The following is a 27,185-nucleotide window of genomic DNA, read 5'->3' as shown; positions in this document are numbered from 1 at the left end:
GAGCATTTATTGTCTATAGGCAGTCCAAACAATCGTCGATTGTCCAAGACTAAGGAATCATTCGACAATGGACGTGTTTTGCGGAGGTAAAAGTGCGAACAAACAATGGTTTCGATGCCTATTTGATTCCGTGCTTTCCCTTTTGCCGAGCACAGAAGAATTCACGTAATAACTGTGCACCGTTAGAGAATTAATTCAAACAAACATTTATAAACTAATATTTAATTATAATAATTTGGTCGGATCCAATTTGAATAGGCAGCGTCCGGGAGGCAGCCATCAATCTTGTCATTCCAAATACCGCAGTCTCTCAAGACGGAACTCTTTGCCATTATGTGTTGCCAGATATATCATACGATACTGAGGCGTTTTCGCTCACAATGGGTCTTATCAACAGACTAAAAGTCACCAAAAGTACAATGGAGCGGGCTATGGCTGGAGTTTCCCCGTGGGATTTAATCAGGAAAGGAGCTATGATAGCTGACATGACCTGTAGAATTATGAGATTGACGTGGCATTAGACAGGAAGATTGGAGCCATAAAATTATTGAAGAGAACCACAGATCAGAAAGTGCAGTGTGGGCCCTCCAGAAGGTGGTCCGATCACCTGTTGAGGATCGCAGAAAACCGCTGGATGCGGCAGCTAATTGTGGCTAACTTTCAAGAAAGTCTATCTCCAGAAGACAATAATATGTGTAGGATGATGATGGTGATAAACTGTAATAATATAATACATTTTAATAAAGTAGAAACTTATAAAACAAACTTTCTACCACATTTTTTTTACTAGTCTTATATTATTATTTAACTTATTAAAAGTCACAAAAACATTCGTTTCTTTTATTCTAACTAAAACACTTCTCACGAAAAACTAGTTCAATTGTGGAATAAAATTTTACACGCAATCTTCTGAATGTAATGTAAGTATTCGTATACGTTTTATTGTATGATTAAATCAATACCCATAATATAAAATAAATCAATATTACCTATAAAACAAATACTATGTGCGTAAAATGCGGAATTAAACTTGAGATTTTCTGAGATTACACACGGAACAAACAATATCGTAATTACTCGGTACAAAATTTATAACGTTTACACGTTGACGTAATGTTTCCTAATTTAAAAAGAAACTTAAAATGAAGACAATTTCGTAATATGAACGCTAATACCTAACTTGATTAGTCTTTCAGGAAACAGAACACTTTATATTACTAAATAGTTAAAGATTTATTACTCTTTCAAGGTCTTACAGGGCTCGGAAACTGGTGAAGTTTTTAAACCGGTGAAATTTTTAACCAGGGTCAATGACCCTAAGCCGAAAAGGATTTCTGCTTAAAGTTTCGCTTACGCTCTTTAGCCGGATAATAACAATAAACCGGGGTTTTTGATGATTCTCGTTTTATAGACCAAATTTAACCGGCTCAAGCATTGTTTGAAATTTAACACAAGGAAAACAAATAACATTTTAGAAAAGGAAAAAAAATCGAAGCCAACGAAATTATTATACAACATGAGACCGTATTTTTATTGTGCCCTTCTATTACCTACTAACTGGTTAATCTGGGTTTCAAAACCATTCATCTATACTAACCGGTAACCAAAATCGTTTTGATTCCAGAAACCGTTATATTTCATTAACCGGTTAATCAAAGAACGAGGTGTTAAACTATAATTTCACTAGATTCAAAGCCGGTCCAGAATCCTGCTTAAGTGTGACCAAACACTGTTTTCCTCATGCACATAGAATATTTTCCAGTGAATATCAAAACATGCAGAGCGTTGATTATATGCATGAGATAAACGTTAGGTCGAAACCGTGTGAGGGATACAAACTGAAATCGGTATTGTGTGACCAAAATTTACTAAAGTGCTGCTTATAATTATTAGTATTAAAAAGATTTTTTCAGTTTGTGGGTAATACTAAAAGCACTGAGAAGGGTTACCAATTACTGGTAATATGTTTCTGATTTGAAGGTGGAAATAACAGTTATAGTATTGTATTGAAAGATACACCACATACCTCAAGATGGGCAGTTTCATATTGTGTGTGTGTGTGCGTACTATGTCAATGAGCTGCTGGAGCTATTTAACACCAAATAATCTCACCCATTCAAGCAGCAGAAAAAGACCCACGAATTTAATATGCAAGTGAACAAATTGTCAGTGTGCTTGCTTACAACTACGTGTTTCGTTGTAAATCAGAACTCATTTACGTATTATGAAATGACATAAAATTATGATGCCAAAAACGTAAACACATTACACACGGTTAATTAAAATTAAAAATACCATGTTGTGGCGCCAACCGTAACTAATTAGCTTTGTTGAACATTCCCTGGTCGAACTTATATGTATTATTCGAAAACGTAACATGATACTCCCCAGTCTGGTTTTAGACCAGTGATTCTCAACCACTGTTCTGCGGCACTTTTGTGTGCCGCGAAATTTCAAAAGTGTGCCGCCAAATTTTGCCAATATAATATAATGATGTTAATATTATTAAATTATATCAATTTTTATTTTATTTTATTATTAGCTTATAATTAATCCGTTTTTAAACGTTTAAATATTATTAAAGCATATATTAGTTTATTTCGTATATTTCATGTTTTTTTATAAACGTTTTATGCAGTGTTTTAGAAAGTAAATAGTTTAAATCTTTTTCTTTGTGTGCCGCCAAATTTTAAAATCGTTTAATGTGTGCCGCCAAATTTTAAAATCGTTAAATATGTGCCGCAACAAATAAAAGGTTGAGAATCACTGTTTTAGACTATAGCTATACTATATGATCGCTTTATATTTTGTGTATTTGTCTTTAACTGTTTGTGTGTAACATGTCATCTCGTAGGTTTAATTTTAATTACTCGTAGAATTATTATTTTACTATGTTCAAATTTTATTCTATAATTTAGTTTAAAATTAATTAGTTTTCGTTATTACTTGATTCGGTTTATCTTTTAATTTAATTTTATATTGCATTTGAATTTTTTGAATAATTTTAACGTTATCCATTTTGGTTCTTCAATAGTGTGCAATCGAAATGTTTTTTAAACAATTATTTGTCATTCAAATATGATGCAGACATTAACAGATTTGCAGCAGTGCCCTTCGCAAAATGTTGTTACGTATTTATTGTTTTATTTGCATAAATTCTACTACGTTCTAGCCGTACTTGACACATAGTTTGAATATTAAGAAGAATTGAAAAAATTACTTAAGTTTTCTCAAAACAAATTAATATACCATTATTTTTAATATCTTATCGTTTATTTTAACTAGAGAAATAGTATGTGCTATTATACATGTGGGAATATAAAACATATTAAATAAGGTTATAAATCTTTAGTTGAAATCGCAATTCAACGTTTAATTTTATTCTAAATGGATCCTTGCCAAGCTTGCCGTTAGCTGCGTCATAGGTGAAAATAATAGGCACATTAAATTTTATAAAAAAAAGGTACCGTCAACCATATTTATGACCAACAATAAAATTTATGTGCACTTAGAATAAATAATTTTAAAATAAACCTTCGCCTTTAAGCTTTGTATTTACTGATAGAACCGAAAAATCTCACATCATTGTTAATTTAATGAAATCAGGATTTCTTAAAATAATATCCCTTGTACTCCCATGCAATAAGTGTATTTCAAATATGCATTTCTTTCGACATACATATGAGGCTGAAAAGTCACAATTTTATTGTATTGTCCCAAAAAAAATGGCGATATGTAGAGGGACAATCTGACTATTCAAAAATTCACTGATCAGAGATTTATCAAAGATCTCAAATAAGAACTAAGCTAAATACTGGTGGTAGAACCTCTTGTGAGTCCGCGCGGCTAGGTACCACCACCCTGCCTATTTCTGCCGTGAAGCAGTCATGTGTTTCGGTTTGAAGGGTGGGGCAGCCGTTGTAACTATACTTGAGACCCTAGAACTTATATCTCAAGGTGCATAGCGCATTTACGTCGTAGATGTTTATGGGCTCCGGTAACTACTTAACACCAGGTGGGCTGTAAGCTCGTCCACCCATCTAAGCAATAAAAAAAAAAGTATTTGCCTTTACCGGTCACATCAAAGATGTTTATTTCTTCTTTCTTCACCAGCAAACGGTTTGCCATAGTCTTGTAATTATGTAAATGGAACAAGTATTCGTTTATCTGAAAAAAAAAACTGTTACCGCTAAGCTATAGCCGCAGTCCAGGGCCGAAGGAAGGCGTTCGTCCTGCTCCGGCCGCTGTGAGAAGGTAGTCAGCAGTTTGATGTGTAGAGCCCTAAAAATATCCTTGGGTCCGCGATCTGCTCTTAGCATCGGCAGACCGTTAAGACCCAGCGCGCCTCTTAGACGCTGACACCGCGTACGATGGTCGGCAGATTTGCCCGAAAAAAAATGTTGGCCACAGACAAAGTGCTGGCCTACAGTGGACAGGTCCACCGCAGTAGTTAACTCGTTTGTGAACTTTACTTTACGCTAAAAAAAAATATTTCACTTTAATAAATAAACTTTAATAAATAAATCCTGGCATTCGATATTTCAGACATAAGGTATCTATTCCGGATAAGGATTCCGACTACTCGAATTATAGATTTAAAAACTGTTATTGCTTCTAATGTAATATAGATATATATCTGTGCGACCATTTATATGGTAATATTTATTGAAGTAATTGTTTTAAAAGTTAAAGGGTCCTTAGATTGGATCTATATTGTATCTGGGATCCGTAGTAATACGTTTGGAAAAAGTAGACTCGATCTTAAATATTATGTATACGTATTATCATAAAAACTGTCTAGAAATCATATCTATTAGTAAATTTGAATTTTGTATTGGTTCAATTCATTTATGAATGCGCGGTTGGTGAAATTTGCGAAGTTATAAATCAAATATTTGGCTAAAAACAGCATAGGAGCCGAGCCACTAGTATACAGTAGTATACACGCTATGTCAATTAAAATGCTAACAAAAACTGTTCAAACAATGATAAAATACCAAATGTAAGTACCTATTAATTAACAAAACCTTATTTAAATATAGATAATCATAGTCAATATGTAGCTAGAACAGCCCTTGACATCTTTATGTTTTAGACTACAAGTAATATTTTTTTATCTACGTTCATTAGCATCACTAGACGTGACGCCTGCTCTATCTCAAGTGTTTATCCTATTCTAAAATAGGGATGTCAATACTACAATTCGAAATAATAGATTGTTACTATAATTTTTTTTACGTTCTAAGCGTAAATTAATCTAATCGAAAAATTATGTATGACAGACGGTCAAGGAGTCTCCTCTTGAGATATTTAAGTAATATGAAAGTCATAGATAATGAACTCATTAGTGCTCATTACCGACAACCTGTTATTTTTATTTTTATTTTTTTTATTGCTTAGATGGGTGGACGAGCTCACAGCCCACCTGGTGTTAAGTGGTTACTGGAGCCCATAGACATCTACAACGTAAATGCATCACCCACCTTGAGATATAAGTTCTAAGGTCTCAAGTATAGTTACACAAGTTAGTTAACAATTTGCTATCTTGTTTCAAATTCCGAACGGCGAGTCATTGCCATTTAAAAATGAAATACAGTTTGTTCAGTTACCAGCGTTAATAAATAAATAAATGTATTAGAAAATGAGCTAAAATATACATCAGTTAAATCCATACTGAAATAAAGCTACTACTGTTACCACTAATCGAAGCAAACGTGTTAGATGATGCAGCTATTTATCAAAAAACTAATTAAGACTATAGTTTTCAGCCATATATACCTTAGCATTTATCTGGCATATAGTAGGTGTATAGCACAAATCGCATCGGATAATCTGATTTGTTTTTATTTTAGAATGATTTTATTCCATGGCTTTATCTTTAACTAATAAAACCCGGTCACACTTTGCTGTAATTACCTTGTTCAATTGTATGATATAATCTTCGATAATTGAAAAAAAGCAATCCATATATTCACACTTGCGACAGAACAAAAAATAAATCAGCAAAAGCAGTCAGCCGATCTCAAGCGATGATTCGTCATGGATCTGACAATTTTGATTTAAACAAATAAACTAATTTGAGTTTCTAAACTTCTTAAACTAAAAACTTCGTTTTTTTTATAGAGAATACAGAACAGAATATTAAAACAATAAAGAGATGTACGGGCTCATAAAGAGTAGTCTCAAAGCTCAAATTAGCCATTTGCTTCTTTTAAAAATATTGAAATTAGCAACCCTATTCCAAACGGACAAAGCAAGCTACCATGTTTATATTACAGTCGACGTTGTAACAGTAGGCCTATCGATAATGTAATCAAACATTGTTTTGTTTCTGTAATTATAAAAACATATATTGTGTATTTTATCTATTCATTATTGCATTTTGACCACAGAAGAAAAACTAACAAAAGTGTTTTTTTATGTCAATATGTAACACATTTACTGTAAAATAAATAATAAAAGTTACTTTATTTTGTAATTAAGAAGGAGGCTGTTACTTTTTTACCATATATACGCCAAACACAGATACATAAAATAGATATCAGTGAAATTAATTGATGAGATTATAAATGATTAGAATTTATTTCATACGAGTTAATGAGTAAATTTGCATATTTTAAACATAAATAACATTCGATCACATTTGTAACAATTACTAGTTAGTTATTGTGCATAGTAAAAAAAACCCATTTAAATTAAATAACCAATATAAATGACTGTTTCGGTCTGCACTGTAATTTGACTAGCGCCACGGTATCAGTAGGTAATTATTTGTATAATTATTAGTTTAATCTATGGCTTGACCAACTAACTGACGGACAGTTACCTGCTCATTATATTAACACAGCATCGCCCTAAATATTTCAAACTAAAATTATCTGGATAACAAAAAAAGATGTATTTCATCATGGCTCCTTTATTTAGGTTTTTTTTTTTTTTTTTTTTTTTTTTTTTTCCACAGGAGAAAATCGCCGGATCCCCACCCGCGCGGCAGGTGGGGTATGTGGGAGTTGAACCTCACTAAAAACTCCTGCCGCTCACAACCGGCGCCCTACCTCGGACCGGGCCGGAGCTCAGTCGGGGCTATTGAAACGGCGGGACAGGGTTGACGCAGAGCACATTACATCCATCCCACCGTCCCACGGACGCCGGACCGGTGGCCGCCAGCGAAACGACCACCGGTTCCCTCGTTCAGCGGGCCGAGAGCCCGCTTTGATGGCGCCGCGTTACACCTTCCCCCAGAGCGGTCGGGGGAACGCGGTCTACCATCACCCGGCTTCCTATTGCGGGTGAGCGTGCAGAGCACGCCACCCCTCGTCTGGGTCCCTCCCCGCACAAAACGGGTGGGACCCCTAGCTCTTAGGGGGCCAGGTCACGGATACGACCCCGGTCCCGACCCCCTGCTCGGCGGCGGCGGGTTTCTGCGTAGTGAGGAGAGCCTTCCCTCACTCGCCCCGCCGCCTCCTTCTGCGAGATGGTGCACTCGCAGAAGTCGAGCATAGCCTTCCATGACTCATCGCTGCCAAGCATCGACGCCACGACGCCAGGCAGCGACAAGTCAGGTCCTATCTTTGCGACCAGGACACGGCGCTGCACCTCCCAAGCGGGGCAGACAGCGAGCGTATGCTCCGCCGTGTCCAGGTCGTGTCCACAATGGTGACACCTCGTCGTCGGCTCAGCCCCTATCCGGCGCAGGTACTTCCCGAAGCATCCGTGCCCGGTCAGCACCTGCACCAGATCCTTTATTTAGGTTGGCAGAGACACAGCATTTAATTTTAATTGGGTAAGTCAAGCAACCCAATTTCCGAAATCAAATGACGCGGCTTCGCAAGGAATTTATTAATAATAATTATATGTACATGTTATATATTATGTATGTATGTGATGATAACGAAACGTAAATTTTCCTGTTGAATGTCAATGTACTTTTTTTATTGCTTAGATGGGCGGACAAGCTGGTGTTTAGTGGTTACGGATCTCATAGATATCTACAACGTAAATTCCGCCACACACCTCGAGACATGCGTACTAAGTTCTCAGTTTTACAGTACAGATTATGAATAGATAGTGAATCTACTGAATTCAGCTCTATACAAGACTAAAGGTAGAAAATGTATCTAAAGTGTGTGACGTGTTTTTTTCTTTTCAGTTATCGAACTCATCCGTGATGTAGAAGGTGGTATTGACAATTATGTATCATTTGAAAGTAGCGATTTATCACTTCATCTAATAGGGAAGTAGTAATAAAAAATAAAAAACGAATATTATCCTTTAAATTTAGAACAATTAACCAAATGAATTTATATTGCAATACTGTGTTTTCACAAACGGTACTACTTACTTCATTAAAAATTCAATAATATAAAATAATTTCCGAACACAACCACAGAATACTTACTTCATAGTAAGTTGACTCAGAATGTACTCATATATTGTAATGAGATACGAAGATATGACAGATTGTCAATTGTTACATATTTTATAACTGATAATAAAATGTATCGTTACAAAGTTGTGTAACTTGTTATTAAGTGTGTAATCATTATCGCCTGTCATTTGTATTTTCAAGGAAGAAATAATTACTTAATACTATATTTCAATTCAATCTGCTATTGGTGTAATAATTCAATTTATTTTAATAAAATATTAAAAGAGTGTCTCTGATTGTCAAAAATATGGATAGTATACGACCATGGCTTCCTCGGAACGCTACTACTTCCAATATTTATCCATAGTTAGTATCACAGTACTTTCATCTTCCATTTCTAAGGAATTTATAAAAGTGCCAACTCATACTCTTTATGCTTATCAAAGTTTTATTTGATTTTACATTATTTCACAACTATGCTTATTACAAATGCTTATTACATGCTACCACATAAATACCCTAAATACTATTTACTAATTGATAAATCTACATGTAACCATTGCAGGTTTTACTTCAAGTGAAATTTGTAATCAACATATCATTTAGCCACAACACTATGGCATAACAATAATGACACATAACAATGTTGTAACAATGAAGATGGCCATCCGATCGCGTGCCGTCCGAGAAGCACTAATTAGTCGAATGATATACATATTTCCTGTTAAAGAGGCGTTTAGATGTTGGTTTAGCTTCAAGATGACTTTTTTTTACTGCTTAGATGGGTGGACGAGCTCACAGCCCACCTGATGTCAAGTGGTTACTGGTGCCCATAGACATCTACAACGTAAATGCGCCACCGATCTTGAGATATAAGTTCTAAGATCTCAGTATAGTTACAACGGCTACCCTACCCTTCAGGCCGAAACGCATTACTGCTTCACGGCAGAAATAGGCAGGGCGGTGGTACCTACCGGCGCGGACTCACAGAAGGTCCTACCACCAGTAATTACGCAAATTATAATTTTGCGGGCTTGATTTTTATTACACGATGTTATTCCTTCACCGTGGAAGTCAATCGTGAACATTTGTTGAGTACGTATTTCATTAGAAAAATTGGTGCCCGCCTGGGATTCGAACATCGGTGCATCGCTCAACACGAATACACCGAACGTCTTATCCTTTAGGCCACGACTACTTCATCTTGAAATTAAACTAATTACTAAAATATCGTAAGTGTAAAATTTCAGATATTTACAATACAAAAAAAATCTAATTTATTTCTGGTCCGACATATTCTGAGCGGTAGCTATACCAAAACTACAATAAAGGGGCATTTTTCTAGAAATTCGATCCAAGCACAACCATACGCTACCAATTATTAACTTTGTTAATAAAATTACAATTAGGTAAATTATTCTGTAACTCATTTTAATCCATCGCACTGTTAACAACACTCGTACTTACATCAACTATCGCAAAGGCTATGCAAATACTCAGAATAGTTTACCTTAATGATTTTTTTATTGCTTAGATGGCTGGACGAGCTCACAGCCCACCTGGTGTTAAGTGGTTACTGGAGTCCACAGACATCTACAACGTAAATGCGCCACCCACCTTGAGATATAAGTTCTAAGGCCTCAGTATAGTTACAACGGCTGCCCCACCCTTCAAACCGAAACGCATTACTGCTTCACGGCAGAAATAGGCAGGGGTGGTGGTACACCTACCCGTGCGGACGAATATTTCGTATTCAATCAGGTAGGCAGCGGCTTGGCTCTGCCCCTGGCATTGCTGAAGTCGATGGGCGACGGTAACCACTGACCATCAGGTGGGCCGTATGCTAGTCTGCCTAAAAGGGCAATAAAAAAAAAGTTATAAATTGAAAAATATAATTTCCTTTATTTTAATTCGCAAAGTTCTGACCAAAAGACGAATCGACTTGTAATAAAGAGTATGCCGATGTACCGATGTATTAGAACACTCTGGGAACGATAATAAATACATTGAGTATTCAACACTCGCTCAGCGAGCACGTTACTGTTAAAAATCCAGTTTTATCCCGTTAAAATTACGCTGATATTAGCGTTTACGATGCAATACACTCTCGTAACTAGTCATAACAGAGTCACTAGTTACACGACGCGACGCATAGTACCTACTGTCCAGGAGCAAAACGCGGAAGGAAGTCTTATACCGCTTTAGAATACTAAGCACCTATTAAACGAGCGCCTGTCTAGCAATGACGATTATATTGTATAAGATTAAAACGTCTTCCTACTACGTGTAATACTATAAAACCTTTTTATTATCACAACGAAAGGCAAAACGACAAAAAATCGACCGAGTGAAAGTCACTGGACGCCCACGCTTAATAAGTGGAATCAGAGTCATTTGAAATTAAAATACGTAGCACATGTCAATTACGTTCAACCGTAATAATTTATATTGTTACGGATAGAAAGTAAATAGGAGTACAAACACGATCCGTCCGCTAATAGTCAAGGGACCGTCACGCTTGTACGGAAGCTGTGACGTGATATCCTGACGCGGACGGAATTATTAACTCGTTTATCAGCTAGAAGAAAGTGAAAAGGGTTTCAGTAGCGTTCGTAAATTTATCGCAAGAGTAAATTTCACATGAGAGAACAACAGTAAAGACAAAAAACCATTCATCATCATCATCATCATCATCATCATCATCATCTCAGCCTGTCTACTGTCGACTGCTGAACATGTCAAAAACATTCAATCACCATATTTTAAAAAAAAAACAAACTACCAAAGAACGGCTTTGAAAGGCCTAAGCATAGGCAACAAATAATATTATTGTTACCGACACAATACAACACTATTGCGTAACAAAAATATGAATAAATGTATGTTAATTAAATACATAGCCGAGTAACGCTGTCATCATTGTGGGCTGTACATTAATTTCCAATGTGACATAACGCATTATAGAGCTCGCAAAGTCGCCGAGTAAAAGTGAACAGTATTGTTGTTGTGACTTACTTCCACTCTTACAGAAAGGTATAGAAGCCCCGTGACCAACGTTCTAATGCTAGCAAGGCATTAGATTACGATATATTTGGTTGTGCATTACACAAAAAGCACAGACAATCCCCGAGGACGTATGTACTAGTGTTTATTTTGAAGAATTTTTATTATTTAATAACAATATTTTATTACCATTGGACTCAAAATACTGGAATATATGTATGTCATTTTTTATATATATATTTATAATTATGTTGTAATTGTGAAATATTGAGATTCGTCGAAAATAAGTCGTTGTGGCCTAAAGGGTAAGAACGTCCAGTGCATTCATATGTAGCGATGCACCGGTGTTCAAGTCCCGCTAGCAAGTACCAATTTTTCTAACGAAATACGTATTATCACGATTGACTTCCACGTTGAAAATCATCGTGTAGTAGAAATCAAACCCGCAAAATTATAATTTTCGTAATTACTGGTGGTATGAGGTCTTGTGAGTCCGCACGGATAGGTACCACCACCCTGCCTATTTCTGCCGTGAAGCCGTAATGCGTTTCGGTTTGAAGGATGGGGCAGTCGTTGTAACTATACTTCATACATCAAGGTGGGTGGCGGCATTTACGTTTTAGATATCTATGGGCTCCGGTTACCACTTAACACCACGTGGACCGTGAACTCGTCACCCACCTTAGTAATAAATAAATAAAGATCGTCTCATTTTCTCAGCATCAAAAAAGCTGAGCCAAAATCACTAGTCAACTCATAAAATTACGTCAGAAACGCTGACGTCATTATTTTTACAAACAACGAGGCCTCAAAAGCGCCGTCATATATACATACATATACGTTGTAATATGAATTCGAAAACAATATATATATAATAAATACATCAAATTACGGAACAATATTTTCTGGAAGTTTCTGCCGACTTAAAAAAAAAAGTTATCAAATTTATTGGACAACGAAACGACGTAAAACATAATGGAAAAGTTCTCGTAAACGCTATTTCAGGCTTCAGAAAACGTAATGTGCGCACGTTGTCATTAAAGGGCCAATATACTCAGGGCTACGCGTAATTTGTAAACAAAGCAAAAATATTCTCTTTTAATGGCCTCACGTGATAGGTGAAGTCGACTATAAAAAATCTCACAAGTACATTTTCAAATGTTTATTTTATGGATTACAACAAAAGCATAAAGATAAAAAGATACGTTGTCTTTAGCTCGTCCGCGAGAATCTGGAATAGCCCCTTAGGCTACCAGCGAATAGGTAAAAAAAAAGTTGTCTTAATAGTAAAAAGACGACTTAGGTGCGAAACACTCTGGGGTACTCTTATTATAAGCTCGCTAACTTTCAAATTACGTAATGTTGGCAACGCGCGAAAATGTCTTTTATTCATCTCACATTCTTAAGCATTTTTTTTTATTTTTTTATAAGCATTCCATAATAGAAAATAAAAGGATCATTAAATTAAATTATGATATATAGTACGTTGACTCGACTGAACAAAAAAAAACAAAACACAGCGACGACGGAGCTTATTGCATAAAACCGCAGACTTTTCTTTTTATCGAATCTAAAAACCACAAACGGAATTGTCTTTTACCTTAGAGCTTAACAATAATAACTCGTAGCACCTTCGCTAATATAATTGAAAACACATTATGTACAAGTTCTAAAATTCCGTAATAAAAACCTTTTAATTTAGTACGGTTAAATACTCTATACTAAAGTTATTTTTGTATTAGGAAAATGGAAGTATTTTAATGACACAATGGTTTCCAAATGTCAAACACAATGCAGCGTCTAGTGCATAAACGTTCTACTCAAACGTCTACGATGTGGGATTCAAGATACTAGAGGTCCCGCAGTAGTCGAAATTCGACTATAATTAATTGGAATTGTAAGTTTGTACACTATTATGATTGTATTTTATACTTCTATAATCACAAATTTCGCCAAGACTACACTATAAAAAATATTAACAAAGACAAACAATATTTAATCTCAATTTGACAACAGACGTCAAGAACAAAAGTTTGACAATAAATAGTATGCATGCGTGTGTGCGTCAAATACATGGTATGTAGTGTGTGTAATGTTTTCTTTATTGATTTAATGTATCTTTTATGCATTATTTTAAAAAAATATTAGCATTGTGCACTTCTTCTCTATATTCTCTATAAGTGTGGAAAATTTCATACTCCTCCGTCCGCGCAATTTTCGTAAAAAGGGATACAAATTTTTTGCTTCACGTATTAATATAGGTATATAGATAGTCTGGGTGTCGAAAACACAAAACATACCAAATTTCTTTCTCAAACATCAGACTGCGGTACCTCACTACCACGAAACCACAAGATGATCAATGTGCCTATTATATTATACACAGTCCAAAAACATTTGTAAACAATGATTTTATAACTGGCATTTTTTTATCTTGTCAGCAACTAGCAGCGTCTTTGGATACAAAAAACCTTAAAAATCAAAGACGGTTTATGGTCTCCACGGATCTTTGTAGTATACATTTTATTATTTGATATGAAACGCACTGCTGTTTAGGACACTATGCTAATGCAGAACTATTCAATTTACAATTACATAACGTGTAAGATCATAACAATTGTTACTTTCTTTTTATTATAGAATCATTTCAACTGGAACTGAACTGACAGTTAATATTTTATTCTAAGACCTACCTTAGAACAGAAACACCTACTTAGTGGCACCGGACTGGCGCCAACTTACATTCTTGACTGAGCCCAGCATCAACTTTCATGAATAGTTAACTGACTAGTTTTAGTTCTAGTACTATACGACGCTTTGCAATGTAAACATTAAGAGATCGAACTCGACTTGAATATGTGAGAGATTCTCGCTTTATTGAACCACAGTAGAAAACAATGTTTAATTCATGGGTGGAGAGCATTGTTTTTCTGACGGTAGCATTTCATTTATTTATGACTTGAGCTGATCGGATTCGCATTTGCTACGGAGACATGGATCTACTTGGACCTTATCATTTTAGTATAGCGTATTAAAAGAAAAAGCGTTCTTTCTCGAGAATTATACGGGGACACATTGTGAATTTATCATTAAACTTTGAATTAATGCGGGGCGGAGTTCACGTTGTGATGATTATTAGCTCGATACTACTTCATAAGCCGTGGGCTCGTTCTGGGTGAGCGAGAAAGAAAAAAATGTGTGGTGTCGTGGGACACCGGATAGGAACGAAGTTCCTTATTATAAAAATAACTATACTGTTAACTATACTGAGATCTTAGAACTTATATCTCAAGGTGGGTGGCGCATTTACGTTGCAGATGTCTATGGGCTCCAATAACCACTTAACACCAGGTGGGCTGTGAGCTCGTCCACCCGTCTAAGCAATAAATAAAAAATTAAAATATATATTAATTTTAAGTTATATTTGAGGTATAAAGAAAATAATTAATCGGGTATACATTGTTTATTATGATTCTTTTATTGATAAAAAAAAACTACTTTACAATTTTATCAACTTTATTTTATTCACAATGATTAATAAAATATATAATAAAAATATGTTATTTTTTGTACGTTATTACAAAGTTAAGTCGTACACTGTGTGCATTTCTAATAAAAATCTTACGTTACAGACGTTTTTTCCCGGTTAGGGTACCCCTCCGCATCGTCCCATAAGGAATTTCGTTTGGAAAACTTTGCTGACGTTAATGGACGTGATAAAGATGGGAACAGACTATCAACCTACCTAAGTGACATAACAAACTGAATGACCATATCGCATCGCAAAATGTGATATATCATGTAATAAATACTCATACTTAAAAATTTAACGATACGTTAAACCAGCTCATAAAATGTTTACCATATCTAACTGTTCTGAATCGACAGTAAAATAAAACAATATTGTACAAACTTTTACGATCGCGCTCCTCAATATCAGTATGATCTCAACTTAGTTTTGCCTAATCGGTTTAAAATTAAATATCAAAGTCTGTTGATTATTGCGACAAGGTCTACTAATTTTACCTTATTGTGATGTTTTTGTAATAATCATAAGGCCGAAGAGGCTAGAATTGTATAATGTTGATGGCGACCATAATTGTCTATAAAGCTATTGAATGCAAGAACGGATTCGCGACGCATACCACTTCTAGTTACTTCCACGCGCTATTATTAGGTATACTATCTTCACCAGTACCTACAGATATTAGTGGAAATAATACAACCAAAATAATTTAAGTTATTTAATACCAAGTTTAAATCAACTATCGCAATCCATGACCTTCCAATCGTAACTACAGAATCTTGTACTCAATCTTGTCACTAAAAATAACATAACTCAAAGGTTAACGTTTCCCTGAAGGTTGGTATGTAGGTGCATCATTAGTCGATATTGTGTTCGCATTTGAACTCATCAGAATGAATATTTTTCTTGATTTAATGTTAGGTATATTATAATAGTTTTATATCAATAACCTATTGACCGTGAAACTTAATTCTTCCATATACGATATTATAATTTACTAAAGTCTCTATCGCTGACCACCCATGTAGTAGTTGCTTTGTTATACCAAATCGATGCGTCCAATGAACACTACGCTAACTCCAAATTCGTAGATTTATAGGAGGAGCATTTAAACGAAAAAAGTTGATAAAATCTGTATTATTGCAGATATATTTATGGCTTTTTTGTGTAGCTAGCTGATTTACTCTTGCTTCGAACCCCATCAATAATGATTAATTGTAATACTTTTAACATAGTGAAGCGATTTGCGTGAAAAACGAAAATTTCAAAATTTTGAGTTAGAGTAGTTGTTCATTGGAGGCATCGAAATGTTATATTCCAACGAACACCAATCCAAACCAATTAACATTCAAATTATTCTTAGCTAAACAGGAACTAATCAAAAACTACACACAAATCGGCTACAATGTTGTGTATGTTTTCTTATGATGGCACGTGCCTTGATTACAACAAACACTCTACAAACTGTTACAATACTGTAAACAAACGTGAGTAATCTTGCAGATATTTGTTAACATGATCTTACATTATACGATGTTCGTTCCTTTCTCGGTCGCATAGCTTATACGGCATTAGAATTCTACAGAGTTACACGAGGCTGTTCACGTGGCCAATACCGTCTTTACCATAAGGGCACACGGGGCCCGTGCCCAGGGCCCCCATTCTCAGGGGGGGGCCCCGAAAGACCGACAATTTCTTTCACACGTTTATTCTCAAAACATTTTTGTCGGGCACATTACACTTTTTTCACAAATCAGTAATCAGAAGGTATTTACAAGGCATATACTATGACTATGATAGAAGATTTTGCTCAACAGAAATCCCGAAAAAAACCGTTATCGAAATCGTAACCAAAAAACCAGCAGCATTCTAATATCATTAATGACATATTATATCATAATGTATTTGATTTGATATAAATGGTCTCAAACTCAGTAAAAAATTGTGCTTTTTTTTACTTTCCAAAAGGGCCTCAAATTCTTGTGTGCCCAAGGGCCCCATCCTAGTTTAAGACGTCCCTGCACGTGGCCCATCTAAGTTCTCAAGCTAATACAATGATTGTCTAAGCTTCGATGCTCCCAATGCCAAGACACAATACTGGCCGGCGTCTATAAGCTCGCCTTCATCGAGTCACGACTGTTTGACAGAGCGAATGAATGTTCAAACTTCGCTTGTAGTATGTGTTTTATTTATTGTAATGTATATCGAATACTTCAGGTGGGAATACAATAAACAATGATATTGCAGTGAGCCGCAATAAACAAACTATGCGAGTTGACTGTGTACTCTTATTTGGTTTCATCTCATGAAATTTGCACACAATGTTTAGAAACAGCGGTGTTTTGGTTTCGTGCATCATGCTATAGAACGATTAATATATCCTTCTAGTATTTATTAAAAATGATAAATCCCAAATAAAAACTGTTCGCATTTTGACTTTGACTTCACGTTCATTATTGCGTACGTATTGCGGTAGGCAGCGGCTTGGCTCTGCCCTTGGCATTGCTGAAGTCCATGGGCGACGGTAACCACTCACCATCAGGTGGGCCGTATGCTCGTCTGCCTACAAAGGCAAAAAAAAAAAAAAAACCTACATGTGGATTTATATTTCACAGTATCTTTTACGCGAGTCGGGAGGCTTACAGAAACACGTAGATTGAAAGCCAAAGAATAACTTGGAATGGGAACGAATAAGTCTTTGTTCCTGAAACAATCGGGATGCTATAGTTATAGGTGGCTTTATAAATGAAACGTGGACGGATTCTCGGGAGTCGACCGTCCGAGACGCCTGTTTACCACACAGACCAATATTGACATTCTCATTGTCTACTAAACGACAGCTAATCTCTTTGTATGAAATGTTCTTTTGTGTGTTTGTAATATACGAGATTCTTTGATCACGTTGATTATATAGAGATTATTATATTGCAGAGCTGTTTTTGAGGTAGACGATGCTCGTAACTTCAAAACGACGAAGGGAGATAAAAAAGGGAATTATTTTACACTCCACTGAAGCCAAATTGATTTATATTTTGCCGTTTAGCTAATAATCAGAAAATATCCGTCCTGTTAGTATTTTTATGCCGTTCATCTCTTCGTTTGTAACTAAAGGATTGATTGTCGTGCATATCGAGAACTTACCGGTACCTACGTCTATTTTTTCGACGAAACGTAAATTCCGGCTTAAAGGTACAGTAGACTCAGGTTACATCTTTCTCATAAGTTCTGCAATTAATGCAACGAAGACTTTAACCCTAGAAATTCTGGTAGCAGCTTTGACATTGGTGTTGGCAATTGACCACACCATTAACCACTTAACGTCGTGGACTCTAAACCCGTTTAAGCTAATTATAAATTAAAAAACGAATTATTAAAAAATCTAATTAATTTACGTAAATACTTAGCCTAATTAAATAACTAATTATGTATCTAATAAATAAATAATCAACGTAGAAATAATAAAATATTAGTTTAATTATTGCTCTTGCCGTGTGAAGATGCTCACGGACTATTGGCTGTTTACCGAAACCGTACTACCGCCACTACCCACCTTAAGACCTCAGATGGCAGTCCCAATGGTAATATATAACAACTGTCCCATCAAATAAACTATGACTGTTCCGTAACAGAAATAGGCCGGATGGTGGCACCTAACTGTAAGCTCCTACGATAGCTTCAACAAGTCAATCTTTTTCTGCTTCAATAAATAATATTAAGGCGACATTTTTCAGTTCCAAATAGCCTGTTTTTTTCTCAGAAATGCTAAAGAACCAATTAATTAATCATACCACGGCACAACCGCTCACTTCTCAAAAGGGCTAACTAGTTTCGGCTTATAAATATGTACTTATAAATTACTGGATCTGGGTACGGCCGATCTACTTTCGAGCAGTTTGTGTGCCGACGCAAGCGACGCTGGGGCACGCAACATTCACACAAGACAGCTATTGATAGAGTGTTCATAGATCAACAGAAATGGAATTTAAACTTAAGCATCTAAAACGATTTCTTTTTTTATATAAAATTATCAATGTCATTTTAGTCAACGTCGTAAAAGTATTCGAAATTTGAAAAAAATTACAGTAAACAAAACAGACACGACATTAAATAGTAAGATTACTGTAATTTTCATTCTAAAAGTCTATAGTTTAAGAAAAAACGTTTGAAAACTACTGTCATAGTAGCAGCAGAGCCCCCATTAGCTGCTTTTGTTTCGAAGAATAAGCATGAAGTAAAGAACAACAATACCTACATTTAAATGAATAAACCTAAAAACACATACATATATACATTTGATGGTATTAAAACGATAAATCTGATATTAATTAGAATAGTTTGTAAATATGGATGTTGTGTATAGTTAATATAATTGTGTGTGTGTGTGTTTAAAGCGCTAGTAAACATTATTTTTTGCATCTAAGCATACCACAATCAGTTTTTTTTTAATAATTGACCTAGCAAGTCTTACTACAGAGTCGTCTTCGCTTCCATCATTCCTCTAATTAATCAATAGTTGTCTGAAAGATAACACTTCAATTATAGGATCCCTCAATGTTTCATCTCCTTATTATGTTTGTAATTTTCAAAACTAAACCATAAGACTTGATGACACGGCCCAATGATATGTTTTATCTGAGTCAATATGAGGCCGCTATCGACAGTGCTAAAACGACCCAAGGTTGGATCAGGTTTCTATATTTAATATAGATAGGTATAGAAACTGATTACAATGAAAATTTATTCTGAACAGAAACGGTATATATAACGGACCTAGGTTTCCATGAAGTTTAAAACTCATTTTTCAATTGCGTTTTTATCGGGCAACAAAGCAAAAGTGACATAGCCGGTGTGTAAATCAAATACAGGCTTGTAAAATGAACATTCGCGTTTATTCTAATTTTATTACAATTTAATTACAATTTGCCAAACACGGGGCTAAAAGGCTGGATCGGAAGAGAGGGTTGCCATGAGCAAATCTTAAAATTAGCAACTTAGTTGGGACTTTGTTACCATTACAATAATAATACAATATAAAATTCTAATGTTCATATTTTGATTGAACAACCGGTTCAGCATAATTACCTTCATTATTATTTCAGGCTTGGCTACGTTGACGCTAACGGCCTCATATTTTTAATCTATGATAGAAAGCGTCCATAAGAGACGGGAACGCGACACAGGAACTAAATGCAACATCTGGGCTGCACGAAGATTGCCCACACCTGGCCGTCGCTCGGCTTTTAATAGATTTCTCTTCAATCCTGACTAAGTTTATATGAAACTAGCTGTACCCGTCCGCTTCACTGGGCAATTAAAATTAACATTATTATTTCTCACCCCCACAAAAAAATTGCATCATTAAACAACAAAGCAACTGGTGTAGGGAGTCCAACACTCATACAAATATTAGCCTATCCATTAAGTACCTACATGTATTTTCTACATGGACACCAAGTTTCAAGTCAATCGGATGCATGGTTCAGTAGTTATAACGGAACATCCGTAAAAACCACTGTAGATTTATATATTAGTATAGATTATGACGTGAAATCAGAAGCACCTACAACTAAACAATGAATTACAATTTTAAATGTCATTTAATTTTGAAGTATACTGCTTAGATCGCGCCAGTAGAATTTGTTTAACGTTACTAAGCGAATCATCGACAATATTTCACGTCTAAATGGAGATAAAAGTAATATGTTTTTAAATCCAGTTTCGTTTATCATTAACTTTCTTGTTGCAGGGCTGGCCCCGAGGACAGCGGCGGCGGTGCGCTATAATGTGACCAGCGCAAGACGACTCCCCTCAGCCGTCAAGGTAAGCCTCACTCGAATGCATTTCTTAATCTATTTTATAAAATAAACGTTACCTTGCGATGAGTATGGAAGGTGCCTGGAGTTTAGGGAATTGCTTGCGTGAGTAATAATGGAACGGTTGGATGTTTTACGCTAGTTTCGTTGTTTTCTGGATGCCATTTAAGTGTAAAAGATGAGAGGAATGTAGATCTTCACGACGACTTACAATTAGTATCCATCCATAAGTATATGACAGCGTCGAAACGCTTCTCCGAAAAAGCGGCGCGACACGATAACCTTCTTGTCGTGGCCGCCTCAAATTACATACCCGATTCAGATGACCGAACGACACAGTCGCCTACGACCTAAACACGTCATTTCGTTTTTATAAAGTAAAATAGATTTATATTTAAACTAGCGGCCCGCTCCGACTCCGCTCGGGTCTTTAACAAAAATTTCAACGATATTTGTCGTTTTATTCTTTTGTACATTATTTTATTCTATCATCAATAATTTTCGCAGGGCACGCGATGTAATGAATATTTTAGGTAATTTTTTTACACCTTGGGTTACATTATTGGAGTTTTAATAAGGATCCCTATTTTTTTTCAGAAAATATTATAGCCTATGTCACTCGGGAATAGTGTAGCTTCCAAGCAGTGAAATATTTTTTCAATTCGGTCCAGTAGTTTCGGTGCCTATTCAATACAAACAAACAAATCTTTCCTCTTTATAATATTATTATTATTATATAGTATAGAAGTATAGATATAGATTTACTTACTAATAATATATAACATAATAATTTATTTACTATTCTATAAAGTAAAATAGATTTATAGAAAAGAAACAATTACTTTAATAATTTTCAATATATAGGTATTGCCGTATTAACTATGGTTACAACTACAAACAAACAAACTATGGTTTTATATCTTTTTTTTATGATTGAGGGATTACTGGTCGCATTACGAATGCCTTTCCACTTTCACCAGGACAGAGAGCACTGGCTCAGCCAGGAGGGGTGGGTGCTAATAGCCACCCAAGCGCCTGCAAAGGAAACCTAACAACTCAAGAGTAGCTGCTTCTCGAATGATCGTTTTTATATTACGTTCGTGAATATTCTAAATTAGTTTTAAAGCAGAGGGTCAGAGTTATTCTCTAGTTATTAAATCTGAACTGACATCGTGCAACTTCGACCTTCTCAAGTTTCTACTACCACTACAATACGTATAGGCGGCGGCCCATTGTTATTTATTGATTTCAGGGGGTGATGAATGTACCTACCTGAAAGTATACATTAACTTTGTCCAGGTCCAAAATCAAGCATGAATTGGACTACTTTCGTTGGACAAATATTTTTAACGTTTTCGGGGCAAAAAATGTGCTCTCCAAGATGTGATTATCTTTTGATGCTTAAAGCACAGTAGCTAGTTAGTCTGTATTGGTTGCGTTGGAACCACGTCTGCACTTTTGTTATTTTAGGTATCCGTGCTTAATGCAAACACTTAATTGAAAATGAAATCGGAAGCTTTAAATAATTATTTTAAAAAAAATTTACTATTCTTTGAACTTTCATTTTTATTTACACGTGACCATTTCTTGTAACGGCTATTTTAGACTGTCTTATTATTTGTTAAATAAAATCGTACCTATTTATGGCACGTGCAACAAATAATGAATCGTTAAAGTACCTACAAAAATTTTTTGCGCCAAATTTAAAAATCATAACGTAACTCGGGGAATAAACTTAGTAAAATTTTAAGCAAAGTATGTAACGTCTCCAATTAATGAGAGATGCATGCTATATATACAATTTAGAATAAAAACAACCGAGTGCATGACTTTCGTCTTTTCTCTAATTAATGATATTTAACACCACTTATTACACGTACAAAAAGAACCATTACCCATCTTTTCTACAAAAAATTATAAAAAAGACACGATCTGATTGTTAGTCAAAACACATTATTGAATTAAGTAAGTAATAACCAATTTCGATTGTTCCAAAACGTAACTTTGTATCGTATTTATTTACGATAAAAAAAGTATTGAATAAAAGAACACAAGCTAGCACAGAATGTCGTTCCGCTCGAAAATATTGCGCGGGTTCTTGTTTTTAGTCACCGTATATTAAAATTTACTAAAATCACTTTTGAATTCGTCCCAACGCATGATCCTGCTTCACTGCGACCGTGAATCCATGAGTGATATATTGTTATTCACGAGCGAAATCTGTCGTCAGCGGCTTCCGTCAAAGCGGGCTGTTTCCTTTCCAAAAATACCAAGATTATATTCCGAACGCATCCGTCTCGATACGTTGAATATGGTTTCGTTTTTCATTCGCACGCTCATTACCGTCAGCCGTCTGTACTTAAGTACTTATATCTAATACGACCGAAAATCAACAATCTTTTAACTTCAAAGAATTCTTTACGAAGTCATTCTGGATCACATGAATGACATTGACACATGCAAACGAGTAATAAATACCGAAATTCGAATTCTACCGAAATGAGGTATGAAAATTTAAAAAGAAGAAAGCTAAAAATTTTTTTTTATTTTAAAAATATATATTGTAATTTTAAGAAGTCTGTCTAAATGAAGTAACGTAAAAGAAAGTTCGTTGTGTAGGTATATTTTTATTAAAAATCGAACTTTAACAACACAAAAACCATTTCAACAGTAAACTAGAAAGTTTTAATACAACGTTGCAGAAGCAATTTTGATAATGGTAAGATAAATTGTGTTTATCAATAATAAAAAGGTAATGTTTTGACAGAGAACGTACATCGACTAATCATTAAAATGTGAGAAAGAAAGTGAATGAACAAAATGGCCTCTTTTTTTACTTAAATAACTTAAATGCTTTTTTACTTAAACAATTGTTGTCACATACTTCTGAGGCGCTCTAATACTCCACAAAATCTGCTAGGTTCAATGTGCTGTTGCAATTTAAAATTGGAGGTGTTTTTTAAGCAATAAAAGTTTTTCTAAGCAACAAAAAAACAAAAAAATTTATTTGATCATTGATTTATTTTACTGTTTATCACTTAAACGTAAAGTTTTACATATTCTTAGTTTTAACAGACAAACTGGTGGTAGGGCATGTTCTACTGGTCGTAGGACGTCTTGTAAGTCCGCACGCGTAGGTGCTACCACTCAGCCTATTTCTGCTGTGAAGTAGTAATGCATTTCGATTTGAAGGGTGTGGAAGTTGTTGCACTATAAGAACTGAGTCTGAGAACTCATGTCTCAAGGTGGATGGGGCATTTACGTTAATGACGTCTATGAGCTCCAGTAACCACTTAACAGCAGGTGGAACGTGAGCTCGACTACCCATCTTAACGTTAAAAAAAAAAAAAAAACGCCCCTATACTCTTGTAAAAAATGCAAATAAGGGATACGATATTATTGGAACTATTCAGAGTTCAAGACATATTTTTTCAGCCAATATTTAGTAGTGTGTCACTCAGTATCCAGTCTGAGGAAATAAAAAAAAACATTCTAAGGTTGTTTCCTCTAGACACAGGAAGCGGAGTTAGCGTTTTTTCCAACCATAGTGAAATGAAAAAATTTCGCTATATATCCAACCTTGGCCTACAAAAATTACAGACAACATTTTCATAAATTCTGTTACGCTCATATTTTAATCCAAGCGCATTAATTCATATGGTCCGTTGGTACCAGGGTAGTTGTGACGGAACTCGGTACAACGAAATGTAGGAACGATAGTGAAGTATCACATCAAACTTGTCACACTGTTTCATTATTTATCAGTATTGTAAACTCTATTAAACCCGTCTCAAAATAATAGACAGAACATAGTGCTCCTAAATTTTGAGATGACACTAACTACTGAAAATTGCGATCTAAAAAACGTCCATGGACTAACTAGTCTGAACATGGGGCGTATTTGCAAGCTACCTTCGTTTTCGATTGCGGGTTTACTACTTACTTATTCATACTTACTAAGTTTATTCAACTTTAATAAGCTTACTGAGTTGACTTACTGAAACATAAAAAAACTCCTTGAATCTTACTAAACTCATTCAAGCTTAATAAACTTACTCAAACTTAATAAGCTTCCTGAGTCTTACTAAACTCACTCAAGCTTAATAAGTTAATAATTTCCATTTTAATAAACTTGCTGAAGCTTACTAAATTCACCAAAACTACTACTAATAACTCGTCAACGTAAATACTAATGCTAACCTTACCATCAGAATCCTACCACTAATTCCTATTCAGAGGTGACAATATCAAGTCTAGGTAGGTAGTATTCCTAAATGGGGCTTACATCAGTTACATACATATAAACTACTCAAAACAAAATAGGGCCCACCATGTTTTTTTAATGAATTTTACAGATTATTTTTCTTTTTTCAGTTTTTATGATTAGGAATGAATAAATTAAGGTTTTTGAAAGTGTGTAAACATTAACAAGAGTAAGTTTAGCCAATTTTATGGAATTTAGTCAAAATTTACAGCTTTTAGGAAAGTTGACAGAAATTATTGATTTAAGTAAAGTTTGATTTTTATTTTTATTATTGACTAAATCAATGAATTTGATGGTGCTTAATAGCGAGTAGGTCCTCCTCTATTCCGTATGCACTCTCTGACCCTATCTGGGACACTTTCAATCAAGTGGGTGATGTTTTCCTCGGGTATTCGCCCCCAACACAATTTTAGGGCGTTTATGAGCTCTTGTCGATTAGTCACATTACTGAAGTTCGATTTGAGGCTTATTTTCAGTTGGTCCCATAAATGTTCAATGGAGTTAAGATCGGGACTCATGGCCGGCCACGGTAAAACCGTAATATTGGCCTCAGAGAAAGCTCTCTGGGTTGTTCACGCTGTATGTGAGCGAGCATTGTCTTGCATAAAGACGAAGTTTTCACCTACTCTTGGTGAAAATGGGATGACATGGAGCCGAATTATTCGATCGACATACTGGGAGGCAGTTATGGGGCCTTCTTCCAGAATCCAGCTCAGCTTTACCGAGCAAGCTTATTCCAGCCCACACCAACCTCCAAAACGATCCCTTTCACGTATGCAAGGTTCTGAAAAACGTTCTCCTTCTCTTCTCCACACACACACTCGACGATCATCGCTGAAAAACTTCACTTTACTTTCGTCCGTAAAGAGTACATTTCTCCAGTTGTCTATTGTCCACTCGCGTGCTCGCGAGCAAACCTCAAACGCGCTGCACGATGCGCTCTTGTCAATATTAGACGAATAACATGAGATCTGGAACGTTGTCCGTCTTCATGGAGCTGATTTCGAATGGTTTGATCACCAATTCGTGTACCAGTCGATTGCCGCAGTCGATTTTGTAAGACGCGGGCGAAAATCGTACGCTCTCGACGTGCAGTCAATCTGATATACCGGTCTTCCTGAACGGTTGTAGCTCGCGCTCTTCCTGATCCAGATCTCCCCGTGACACTACCTGTCTCTAGAAAGCGTTCCCACGTGTTTCGAATAGCTCGTCGCGACACACCACGACGTCTTGCCACTGATCTCTGAGATTCTCCCTCCTGAAGCATAAACACTGCTCTTGTTGCTGTTTCCACATCCATATGACGCCGAGAGCCAGGCATAATGATCGCGAGTAACACCGAAATCAAGTCAAAATGAAAAAAGTAGACGTGCGACTGTAACATTCAGAACGTGATTGAGGGTACAAATGACTGAGAATTTGAGTAATAAATGTTTTTTGGAGTACTTAACTTTTTTTGTCTACACACCATTGAATTCCTGACTTGAAACATTGATAACGTTAGATAAACATGTTTTTTTTTTTTTTTTTATTGCTTAGATGTGTGGACGAGCTCACAGCCCACCTGGTGTTAAGTGGTTACTGGAGCCCATAGACATCTACAACGTAAATGCGCCACACACCTTGAGATATAAGTTCTAAGGTCTCAGTATAGTCACAACGGCTGCCCCACCCTTCAAACCGAAACGCATTACTGCTTCACGGCAGAAATAGGCGGGGCGGTGGTACCTACCCGTGCGGACTCACAAGAGGTCCTACCACCAGTAATTACGGAAATTATAATTTTGCGGGTTTGATTTTTACTGCACGATGTTATTCCTTCACCGTGGAAGTCAATCGTGAACATTTGTTGAGTACGTATTTCATTAGAAAAATTGGTACCCGCCTGCGGGATTCGAACACCGCTGCATCGCTCGATACGAATGCACCGGACGTCTTATCCTTTAGGCCACGACGACTTCAACAATACTTCGAAATGTTTAACTTCACTATTTACTACCAAACAAATTTTTTTAGACGAAATTCGAGATTAACTTAGAGTGGGCCCTATTTTGTTTTGAGTAGTTTATTTGTGTCGCACAAATGAGAAAATCTTAACTATTTTTATTTATTGCTAACACGGGTTGACGAGCTCACCGTCCACCTGGTCTTAAGTGGTCATCGGAGCCCATAAACATCAACTACGTAAATGCCGCCACTTACCATAAAACA

At 35.8% G+C, this 27,185-nt stretch overlaps 1 protein-coding gene across 2 annotated transcripts in view; it reads left to right on the top strand.

Moving 5' to 3' along the window:
* LOC101743281 (uncharacterized) overlaps positions 1-27,185 on the top strand; it is a 54,617-nt gene that overhangs the window by 19,070 nt on the left and 8,362 nt on the right. Inside the window, exons 1-2 of one of the 2 annotated variants that reach the window (XM_038016801.2) lie at positions 13,153-13,268; positions 20,644-20,717. The gene's annotated coding sequence lies outside the window, so the exon portion shown is untranslated. Of the gene's footprint in view, positions 1-13,152; positions 13,269-20,643; positions 20,718-27,185 lie in introns of those variants that run through there. The other variant, XM_062673395.1, reaches the window with a different exon arrangement.

The sequence above is a fragment of the Bombyx mori genome, chromosome 17 (genome assembly GCF_030269925.1).
Source record: "Bombyx mori chromosome 17, ASM3026992v2".
Lineage (NCBI taxonomy): Eukaryota > Metazoa > Arthropoda > Insecta > Lepidoptera > Bombycidae > Bombyx > Bombyx mori.
The sequence above is the reverse complement of the archived record's forward strand: the minus strand, read 5'-3'. Positions and strand labels throughout refer to the sequence as shown.